This window comes from Lithobates pipiens, unplaced genomic scaffold (genome assembly GCF_037356315.1).
Source record: "Lithobates pipiens isolate NorthernLeopardFrog02 unplaced genomic scaffold, aLitPip1_a1.2 Scaffold_13, whole genome shotgun sequence".
NCBI lineage: Eukaryota > Metazoa > Chordata > Amphibia > Anura > Ranidae > Lithobates > Lithobates pipiens.
The window spans coordinates 95,039,514-95,052,017 of NW_027507718.1; the positions used below are offsets into that span (position 1 = coordinate 95,039,514).

A 12,504-nucleotide genomic window follows, 5' to 3' on the forward strand; every position below is an offset into this window, starting at 1 on the left:
TTTAACTGGTAATTGCGCGGTCATGCAATGTTGTACCCAAACGAAATTTGCGTCCTTTTCTTCCCACAAATAGAGCTTTCTTTTGATGGTATTTGATTGTCTCTGCGATTTTTATTTTTTGCTATATAAATGAAAAAAGACCGAAAATTTTGAGAAAAAAAGATATTTTCTACTTTTTGTTATAAGAAAAATCGAATAAACTCAATTTTAGTCATACATTTAGGGCAACATTTATTCAGCCACATGTCTTTAGTAAAAAAAAATGTCAATAAGCGTATATTTATTGGTTTACGCAAAAGTTATAGCGTCTACAAACTAGAGTACATTTTCTGGAATTTACACAGCTTTTAATTTACGACTGCCTATCTCATTTCTTGAGGTGCTAAAATGGCAGGGCAGTACAACCTCCCCCCCCCAAATGACCCCATTTTGGAAAGTAGACACCCCAAGGAAATTGCTGAGGGGCATGTTGAGCCCATTGAATTATTTTTTTTGTCCCAAGTGATTTAATAATGACACAAAAAAAAAAAAAGTTTGCAAAAAGTTGTCACTAAATGATATATTGCTCACACATGCCATAGTTATATGTGGAATTTCACCCCAAAATATATTCTGCTGCTTCTTCTGAGTACGGGGTACCATATATGTGGGACTTTTTGAGAGTCTAGCCGCGTACGGCACCCCGAAACCCAATCACTGCCTTCAGGGTTTCTAAGGGTGCAAATTTTTGATTTCACTCCTCACTACCTATCACAGTTTCGAAGGCCATAAAATGCCAAAATAGCACAAAACCCCCCCAAATGACCCCATTTTGGAAAGTAGACACCCCAAGCTATTTACTGAGAGGCATGTTGAGTCCATGAAATATTTTATATTTTGCCACAAGTTGCAGGAATATTACAATTTTTTTTTTTTTTTTGCACAAAGTTGTCACTAAATGATATATTGCTCACACATGCTATGGGCATAAGTCAAATTCCACCCCAAAATAAATTCTGCTGCTTCTCCCGAGTACGGGGATACCACATGTGGGGGACTTTTTGGGAGCCTAGCCACGTACGGGACCCCGAAAACCAAGCACTGCCTTCCGGATTTAAATATAAAACGCTACCAAAAAAACTGTTAGCAATCGCAGGGATCAGGCCTGACTCTGCGAACGCTGCAGTTATGTGTTTAGTGTTTTGTAAGTGACAGTGATCGATCGATACTGCAGTTGGGTGGGCTGGGCGGAGGGGCAAAATGCAGGTGCTAGCAGGTATCTGGGCTGATCCTGCTAACAATGCGTTTTTTTGGAACCCTAAACTGCTGGGGACGCTAGTATAGATCTGATCAGATCAGATATTGATCTGTTCAGATTCTATACCACTACGGGAGGTTTATGCTTTGCGCGTGGGTGTTAGTAGTACTGGCACTAACCTAGCGCTGCCTGGGGCGACGCAGACCCTGACCCTAAAACCTAATTGATATCACCCGCCGGGTGATCAGGGGGTTAAACCTTTATTGGGTAATAAATGGCGGGTGCCCTGATGCTATAAAAAGCAAACTAACCAGAGTCACCCATAACACTTATACGGTGATCACTGGTGAAAGGGTTAACTAGGGGCAATCAGGGGGTTCAAAGTTTTATTAGGTAGTATATGGGGGTCCCTGGCGCTATATAAAAACCTGACGGGGAACCTAAATAACTAACTGGCTAACCAGCGTCACCAGTGACACTTATACGGTGATCGCTGGTGAAAACTAAAAAAATAACTAGCTACCTAGCGACACTAGTGACACTAATGCAGCGATCAGAAAAATGATCGCTTAGTGACACTGGAAAAAGGGGGTGAAAGGGTTAACTAGGGGCAATCAGGGGGTGAAACCTTCATTGGGGGGTGGTAGGGGGCTACCCTGGACCTAACACTAACTGCCCTGACAGTTTTTACTGTCACAACTGACACTGAATGCAGTGATCAGTAAATAAATGATCACTGCAATCAGTGACACTGTGACGGGGGGGGGCGGGGGGGATCGGGGGGTGATCGGGGGGGGTTGTGTGCCTGTGTGTGCCTATGTGTTAGTGTAGTGTTGGTGCACACTTACTGTGTCCTCTCCTCGTAGTCCGGTCAATAAGACCACCCCAAGGTGAATGAACATCACTTCCTCCCTGCCTGTGTTTACTATACACAGTGGGAGGAAGCTTCTCATTCGCCAGGAGCGATCGAGAGGGGATGGCCAGAAACCAACGGCCATCCCCTCATCCCGGATCGCTCCTGCAGCGAAACGGACCGCCGCATCCAGCGGGAGGGGGTCCGATCGGACCCCCCACCCGCTGGAAGGCGAGCAACGTACATGTACGTGCTTGTGCCTGTCGTGCCATTGCACCGACATACATTGCCATGCAGCGGTCCTTAAGTGGTTAATAAGTAAAAACAAAATCCTTTTTAATTTAACCGTATATTTCATACTGTTATGATAATTTACCACCAAAGAACAATCCACAATAAATTCTCCTTCTCCTGATGATCAAAAGATACCACATTACCACATATGTGTGTGTTATTTGTTGTTTGTACTTACCTCACCTGTAGTGAGGTCCAGAAACAATGGTACACATTTTGCTTTTTTTGTCAAACCTAAAACACACTGAAACTAACTGACATTGATAATATTTGAAAAAATGCTTTAAAAAAAAAAAAAAAATCCTACTGAAAATATACTGACCCGGACACCAACCATGATCTAGGTCAAACCTTGATCTACCATTAGCTATTTTTTTTCTTTATTTTGCTTTATTTTTTTACACACTATTATTTGTTTAAATTGTTCTCCCCTAGCACAGAGAGAAATATACAATATATCTATGGCGCCCTGGTCTTAAACAGTGCTGCTAATAAATATAGTTATGCTAGGTGGTAACTAGCTTGGCTAATTGGTATGATGATCCACTGATTCCTGTCCCAAGTGTGAGCTGTAGTCTATCTCTTTTGTCAATAGGTCACACTGTTGCTTTTGGCATTAGAATGATGGATTACCATAAACTCAGGTAATGGGTAACTAGGTTGTCTCAGCCAATCAGCAGGAGTTTCTTTGGCTGCTGTATATGCTGATATAGGCTATTTATTTGGGAGGGTCAGGTGATCAGGGTTCTTCCCACCCGAGGCTGCAGCCTGGGTGGGTGTGTGTTGAGAAGCTCCTGGTTGCTCCTGGTGGCTAGGCCTAAAGCCTGAGGCATGCTGGCTGCTAGGTTCACTTAAGGCCTATCCAGTTCACTCCTGTTACTGTATTATTTGAAAATTCCTATCCATTGTGATTTAAAGAAGTTGTCACCTAGACTTGTTGGGAAGTACACAAATGTTCTACAAACCTGGGACTACGGCCGCCACATTTTCTCAGACCATGCTGTCATCCGATGGCACAACCAGGAGGTATCACTACCATTGGCTCAACCGGAAAGACTATTCAATTGCCTAAAGTATATATGAATGTACATCGCTAAATAAAAAAGGTCATAATAATTAGGACCGTATACAAATAACTAATGTTAAGCATTCTAAACATGTATAAACATCAATAAGTATATATATTAAAGTCCACATTGTGATAGTGAATAAGTGAAAATAATCCACAAATATGAGACTAAGTTGTGACGTTGATCCAGGTAGATGAACATCAATTTCCAGATATCAATAGGAAAACAAATATGAAGAGAAGATAATGGGAGATGCCACCAACATAACAGAGGCTTACCAGAGCTAATGGACCCATTAGGCATATGCCTAATGAGTGGTCAAGACTTGTGGTGACAACGCACCAATACACAGGAACATCCACGTTTGGGGGATGTCACAGGAAGATGATGTTCACACTGTCCTTCAGGGAACTCACAACCAGGAGGAACACTCAGAGGAAGGCAGATTAAATCCTTTTTTATGGGCTCACATGTTGTAACCATAAATGTAATAAAAATTCCACATAGTGTTAATCCGCATAACAAGGAAATGTATTAAAAATTTGAGGAACGCTCACATTTGAGTAGATAAAAAAGTGCTTGTAAAAAGACTGAAAGTTTAACGCAATGGCATCAGCAGGCTCATCCCAATGCATTTTGTCTAAGGAGACATTATCTGGGGTTTAGAAATGCTGTAGCCATCGCATTTATATAGGCTTAGAAGCCCAATAACAAGATACAAACTTGTGGGTAATTGGTCATACAAAAATGCAATCACTTCCTGGTTCTCAAAATGGAGGCGGCACGTGCCACTCTCATGCCTCACTATGAATAGCGAATCAGCGTAAATACAGACGATGTCATCTGATCATCATCCTATAGTCTTACGATGTGTGTACCAAGCCTCAATGTCAAACCTGTAGGTGATTGGTCATGAGAAAATGCAATCGCTTCCTGGTTTGGAACATAGCAGCACCATGTGCGATTCATGCCTCGCTATGGATAGCGAATCGGCATTCTAAAGCGCTCATCAGGCTTTCGACTTATAGGTGTGTAGTGTGCGCACTAAGCTTCACTATCAGATGCCTGATGTCCTCCTGATCCCTCAGCAGCGATGGTAATTGGTCCACCCACCCTGAGTCACAAGTGCAGGACCGAACACTGCCGAATCAGTAATCCTGAAGACATACACACCTGCGAGCCATGCCTCTCTATGAAACAGCTAGAAGAGCTCGTAACCACACATCATTGGCTGAATGTCGCTCTGATTTTTATAATAAAAATGTCATAGGACAATACCTAAAAGCTACATTATAATAGAGTTAGTATTGTACCAAATGCATATGGAAGGTGAAAAAGAACCGATTTAAATGATATATTGCAAAAGTGTGTTAAATGCCCCGCAGGTTTGAATCTTAACTGGGGTGATAATCCACTGCAATTGTAAACTTGAAAGTATATATTCACATAAATCTAAATTGTCTAACACGTAAAGTTACATCAACGTGAACAAGAAAAAAGTTTACATAAAAAATATATAGAAAAAATTATAAATTAAAATCAGAACCCAGATAATCCCAATGAAGTAATAAAAAATAAATATACTGAAAAATAAAAGGTTTACAATTATGCCTTATTGAGAAAAGCAATAATGTCCCACTCTGCATTTATTCCAAATGGAGAGCGGAACTGTAACTCATAAATCCAGTAAGTTTTGAGGCATGAAACACCCCTGGTCATAGCTCCATCCCTCCAAGGGGGAATATATTTATCTGTGATCAAAAGCTCCCCTTGGATTTCTATTGTGATATTGTCGATAGTGCCTAGGTACAGTATGTTTAATGCTGCCCTTCCTAATTTTAGCTACGTGTTTTTGTTTGCCACAAGGGCAAGTGAGTAGGTATACAACATTCTTAGTGGCACAAATGCAAAAATGTTTAATCGCTTGCCAAAAGCCTCACACCAATATACGTCGGCAGAAGGGCTCGTACAGGCTGAATCACATTTCTGTACGTTGTCCTTTAAGAGGCAGCCAGGGGGCGCATGCGCGGCAAGCTCCGTGAGTCGGGTCACAGGTCCTGCGGACTCAATCGCCGTGGGGATACCTGCGATCGCCTCACGGGGAGGAAGAATGGGGAGATGCTAATGTAAACAAACATCTCCCCATTCTGCCTAGTGACAGTGTCACTGATCTCTGCTCCCTATGATCGGAGCAGAGATCAGTGATGTGTCACACACAGCCACGCCCCCCCACAGTTATAAACCCCCCCAGGACACACTTAACCCCTACACTGCCACCTAGTGGTTAACCCCTTCACTGCCAGTGTTATTTACACAGGAATCAGTGCATTTGTAAAGCACTGATTGCCGTTTTTGATGACAGTGGTCCCAAAAATGTCCGAAGTGTCTGCCGTAATGTCGCAGTCACGATAAAAATCGCTGATCGCCTCCATTTTTAAAAAAAATTATTAATAAAAATGCCATAGAACTATCCCCTATTTTGTAAACGCTATAACTTTTGCCCAAACCAATCAATAATTGCTTATTATTTTTTTTTACTAAAAATATGTAGAAGAATATGTATCAGCCTAAACTGAGGAAAAAAGGTTTTTTTTATATATATTTTTGGGTGATATTTATTATAGGAAACTGTAAAAATAATGTGTTTTTTTCTAAATTGTTGCTCAATTATAGCGCAAAAAATAAAACCCACAGGGGTGATTAAATGCCACCAAAAGAAAGCTCTATTTGTGGGAAAAAAAGGATGTCAATTTTGTTTGGGAGCCACGTCGCACGACCTCACAATTGTCAGTTAAAGCGACGCAGTGGCGAATCGCAAAAAGTGCTCTGGTCAGGAAGGGGGTAAATTCTTCCGGGGCTGAAGTGGTTAATAGGATACACTTGATTAGTGGTTGTTGACCTAAACTTTTTTGTCTTACATGTACCGCGTGTGTTATATTGACAGACGCCACATTTTTTACATGGATAGTAACCTATCATGTTGCCAAAAAAGGAGGGTCTGATAGGTGGGTTGATGATATTGGGGCCAGTTTTACTCTGTTAAGAGGAAGCTTCTCTATATGCAACTTTAGCTTGATCTGACAGCAAAGAGCCCAAAACCCGATCGCTTTTAAGTACACTCCAGTGTTTATTAAGTATAGACTTTACCTGCTTATGTTGCACAGAGTATGTTGTCAACACTGACTATTTAAAAGATTTGTTAGAATCTTGATGGGGTTTCTCTGCCAACAAGGACAGCGTCAAACCCAACTGATGGGCTATACATATATACAGGGAGGTGACATCGGCTGTGGCCATGATGTAGTCTCCCCGTATATTCACAGTTTCAAGCAATTTAATGGTGTCCCTAATATCCTTAAGATATGAGGGAGTTTTTCTCATCAACGGTTGAAGAAAAAAGTCTGTATAACGACCAATACATGAGGTCAATAGAGTCTATGCCACTCACGATTGGGCGTCTCGGGGGTGTAAAGAGTCCTTATGGATTTCCGGTAAATAGTACATGGTTGGGATTCTGAGTGCAATGGGTACTAAAAATGCTTTTTCTTTTTTATTCAAAATATACTTATTATAACCTTTATTAATGAGATTCACTAATTTGTTTTTATAATTAGAGGTGAGATTAGTTGGTAATTCATTATAGGTATCTACATTGCTCAAAATCCTATACATTTCTTTCTTGTAGTCTACCTTGTCTAACACAACTGTACCACCCCCTTTGTCAGCATGGCGAATGACAAGGTCCTTTCTCTCTCTAAAGATTTAAGACCAGCATTTGGTAATAAATGGTTGTAATTTTTTTGGGGCGGTAATTTAGCAAGATCGTTAAGGACTAAATCCCTAAAAATTTTGATGGTGGGGGTCATCTGAGCAGGGGGATTAAAAAGAGAGGGATTGGATAATCCCAAATGTACTGTCCCAGAGATGGCAGCCCTTGGTGGGTTGCTATAGGGATTTGAGATCAAATATCTTTGAATGTAAATTTTTATAATATACGTATGTAAATCTATAAATGTGCTGAATTTATCTACGTTTTTTGGAGGGGCAAATTTAAGACCTTTATACAAGATTTTTAGTTCCTCTAAGTTTAACTCTTTATTACTAAGGTTAAACACACCATGACCCGTTATGTTCTCCTTTTTCCTCTTATTTCGCCTCCGTTCTCTGGTGCCTCTCTTAGATCTGGACCCCTTTTTTCACTTGATTGTCCTTGTAAAAACCTGATTCCCCTGAGAAATAGGGTTGGGTTGATTATACCTATATGGGGATTGATTGTAGTCCCTCTCCATATATGAATCTTGATCATCATTATGGGAATCAGGAAGTGGGGAATATCTATTATAAGTGGTCACCAGAGGACAATTATAATATTGAGAAGGGTGGTCATTATACCTACATACAGATGAACCTCTCTGATATTGACCTCTACATATGTCTAGGTGTAGTAGCTGATAGAAATATATATGTAAAGTAAGATATATTACTGTTTATTTTGCACTTTTTTGTTGCTCTCGGCTGAAAGTAAACAAAAGTTCACTCATGTACATACTGCACTGGTAATGCTAGCATAGCATCTTCCTTGGCTAAGGAGAGACAATGTCTTCAAGTTATATAATAATACTAAACTTTTATGTCTTATTGTGTGAATATTAGATTGATAGTTAGGGCGTAAATTTATTGTTCATTGCATTCCCCGATCTTATTTGCATGTGGTACTCCACACGGTAATTGTACATAATGTCTTATATTTATCTATCCTTGTGTGAAATGCCATTTGTTTTTGTACATTAGTTATGTTCAAATACTTGTATGTGGTACGCCACATGTATTTGTTACTACTGTTCACCTTTACCTGTTACCCCTCCCTATGCCCTTTTTGCCAGGACATCCACTCTCAGGATTGAGAGTACTTGATTTTTTTGTTGCAAACTCTGGCACGTAATTTCCTTGGCAGGAGGAGATTGTAGCACCCTTGTCTCAAACAGGGCTGGTAATAAATCTAGTTGTGCTAGGTGGTAACTAGCCTGGCTAATAGGTAGGTTGATCCTCCGATTCCTGTCCCAAGTGTGAGTTTGGTGTAGTCTCTCTCTTCTGTCAATAGGTAGCACTGTTGCTTTTGGCATTAGAATGATGGATTACCATTGGGTGGGTGTGTGTCGAGAAGCTCCTGGTTGCTATGCCTGATGCCTGAGGCCTATCCAGGAGGCATGCTGGCTGCTAGTTTCACTTAAGGCCTATCCAGCAGTTCAGGGTTCTGCAAAGGAGGAGCAGCCAAGGTTAAGCCTGAAGCCTGGGGCAGAACTGCGTGTGTTAGAAGTGAGGGGAGCTTGATTGTTATCGGTGGTTAAGGATAAGCAGTTGCCACAAAGGGACGATGACTCCTGTGACCTCAGGCAAGTTTGGAAGGGATGCAGTTCTGAAGGAGTAACAGAGCAGATGCTTCACTAGCCACGGAGAGTGAAGTAGGGGGAAAGCTTCAGTAGAGACTAATCCAGAAAGGCAGCGGGTAGCTGTGAGTAAAGCTTGCACAAGTACAGCGGGTAGCTGTAAGTAAACCTTAAAGATAATGTACAGCGGTTAGCTGTGGGTGAAGCTCGGGGAATCCAGCAGGTGGCTAAGAGTCCAAGAAGTCTAGTGAAAGAAGGCGAGCTGAACTTAAGGATCTACAGTGGGATACTGTGAGTTAAGCTGGAAGATCTACAGTAGGATACAGTGAGAGAATGTGTTGCCATAGGAAACAGCAGTTGCTACAAGATACAGATTGCTGCATTCAGCTTAAAGGCCCTCTTTCTGTATTGCTGTCTGCCTAGTTCTATTTTTGTGTGTGGCGTTTGCTTTAATTGCTATTGCATTTGCCTAGGGATGTCCTTTGCCCTAAACCCTCTCTCTCCAATGTTCCTGTTAAGAGAAATAAAGCTCTCTTTGTTTATTTTTACAAAAAATGACTGGCGCCCAATCTTTTCACCTTGCACCACACCCACTATGCCTAGTAACCTGCACCCTGAGGAGGAATATCGGTTCTCCCTGGCTCTAGGGGTCACCATCAGGCCCTTGTAAATGGGGGGGGGGGGGCTGATACATATCTTTCTCTCCATTCAGAGGAGAAAAACAACATGGGGCAATCTGAGGCTATCACAGCAATCAGGTGATTGGGAATGAGGTCTCCCAATTCCTGATTAATAGTACCAGACATGGGGCTCTCAGGGAGAGCCCAGTCTGTGCTGGGAGTGCACTGTGCTACATGCTCCCAGCACAAACACAGGTACGCATATATGGGGCCTCACGGTAGAAGAACCACTTCAGTGAGTCCCCTTTTATGTGTACAGGTGGCAGGAAGGAGTTAAGGAATAGAAGCAATGAGAAAAGAGTGAGGAACCTGACTAAGACAAACCTGTCATGTGTGCTTAGTGAAGTGACATAATATTGCACTTAAGATTCACTATCACAACATGCTGAAATGATGGCTGACTCTTCTATAGAAATGTGATACTGTATCTTAGTATGTGGCAGTAAAGTCACAGGACAACTCCTGGGAGCTAGATTGTTCAGGTACAGTGCCAGAGCAGACAGTTTTGTGACATTAGTACACTTTGCCTACAATTCCAGGGGGAAGAGGATATTGACAGAAGCACTTCACAAAGCTGTCTTTTCACATCAAGCTTGAGAAAGCAAGTGTTATTTTGCACATAGGTTGTGACCAAAAACAAAGATAGAAATTGTGGTTAAGTGGTGTGCTCGGCAAGTCATTGCCTAAAGGTACATTCACGAATGCAGACTACTGCATGATACCAATACAAATCCAAAACTGGTATAGAGGCATTCCTGGGTCTTCCAGAAGAGATAGATTAAAACAGCAGCGTTTTTTTCTTCTATCTTTTGATGAAGGTCAGTCCATCTTTCTCAAAACACTACAACATGGAATTGATCTAGTGTCTTGAGTAAGATGTACTAAACTTCATTGAAATGTCTACAATAAAAATGCTGCTATTTTAAACTATCTCCTCTGCAAAATCTTGGAATGCCTCTATACTGGTTTTGGATTTGTATTGGAGGAAATTTGTAGCAGTTTTTACTGTTCCATTCAAGACTCGTGAATGCCTCTATACCAGTTTTGGATATATATGGATTTCTTTGTAGGTGAGCACTTGGGCATTTACCACACACATAGAGCAGTGCCTACCAATAGGGCTGTTTATGTTTAGTGCCTTACAATAAATAGAACCTTGACTGCAGGCTGAAAATATCTGTGCTGTGATGATGAGCCATTGCACACAATATGAACATCATAGCATATGGAGAGTTTGCTGGACAAGTACTAAACCGCACACTTAGGGCTCATGTCGTTGAGCCTTGTTTCCCTATATCTGGCATGCTTTTGGAACACATGTCAAACACCGGTTAGCAAATTCTCATTGATATTTTTTTAGCAAAACACATGGCAGTTCAGAGGCTGCTTTTAACCTGTTTTGCATGGTTGGGCTACGTTTCTTTGGATGCAACATGACCCATTAAGGTGTCCTTGAACTTCTGTAAAAAAAACAGGCTTAAAGGGGTTGTAAACCCTTTAGGTTTTTCACCTTAATGCATCCTATGAGTCCTGCTGACTGTGTCAATGGACGTAGCAGTAGGACTCAGGAGCGCGCCCACATTGATGTTTCCTTGGAATGCGGGTCTCCGAGGGGGCACTCCATGCAGGGAGGAGTTAGGAGCGCAGCAGGGGGGCCCAGAAGAGGAGGATTGGGGCCACTCTGTGCAAAACCCTTGCACAGAGAAATTAAATATAACGGGTCTGTTATTTAAAAAACAAAACAAAAAAAACTAACCTTTACAACCCTTTTATGCAATCTTTTCTTATCAAAGGCTGCATTTTAAATTCAAGTGCATAGCAAATGCAGTGTTTGAAAAGAACATGAAACATTAGTGAGAACAGGAGGTTGCTGGAATTTAGATTTATTCCTATTGGAAGAACAAGAATCCCACGATGGGTAATAGCAAGAATTTGTATAGGTGAAGCTAAATACTTCATTTTACCAAACGTTCATATATTATTGATATGTATGCATGACAAATTCAAAATGTAGGATTTAAACAAAACATTACATACACATGCTGTCTAAAATTGTTTAAAAGTCGCTCAAATCATCCATACAAAAACAAACATTTTAAGGCACTTGTAGATCTAGAAAAGGGACATGCTTATCTACATACTGTATGTGCATGGACCTCTTCACATGTAGAACTGATAAATACTAATTAGTGGTGTTATTTAGCCTATGGTGAAAATGATCAAATTCATGTAATAGTAAAGGAGTCATTGTGGACATTTATATTTGAGTTGGTTAAAAATTGTCAATGTAAGCTTGAGAATCTGTAACTTAACTTACTAGTACATTTAATAAGATTGATGACATTGACTTTCACAGAGTCTGAGTTATTTTATGATACAGATCCACAGAGTGTACATTTATTACATTTAGCATTAATTCTTTAAAGCGCATGTAATCCCGACAAATAACTTTTCTTATTTGCTTCCATTTAGTTTGCCAACTATACCTTTGAAAGTTTTTTTTATTATATCTGGGGTTTTTCAGTTTTTTTGGGGGGGTTTTTTGTTTTGTTTTTTTACACTGGTCCTGGAGGTACTGCAATACCAGGTCGATGCGTGGAGTGGACAGAGCGAGCTCTTCTTCCATCTCCCTGTTCTAAAAATCCATTTAATATATGGTCTCCAGATATTAAACTGATAAGAACCGATTTTTTTGAAAGCCCATGGCGTGTGAAACACATAAGAAGGCCGACCGCAGGCGGGCCTGAGTTTGTAGGAGGAGTCGGGGGTATTTAAACCCGCCCTCCTCCTCCTTGCTCCTGTCGGCGTGTTCGGTGTTGTTTATGGCTGTTCGTAATTTCCGGCACGACTCCACGAGGTCTCGGCATCTTCGATTTCCGGCGGCTTTCGGCTGTTTCCGTCGGCATTTCGGCTGCTTCCGTCAGCAATCAGCTGGTTCTGCCTGTGGTCGGCTTTCCCCGTTCTTCGGCTCTTCCCGGCAGTT

General features: G+C 41.2%; 1 pseudogene; it reads right to left on the reverse strand.

Annotated features, from left to right (window-relative positions):
* Positions 1 to 12,071: 12,071 nt before the first annotated feature.
* Positions 12,072 to 12,235, reverse strand: LOC143979943 (U2 spliceosomal RNA; annotated as a pseudogene).
* Positions 12,236 to 12,504: the final 269 nt, after the last annotated feature.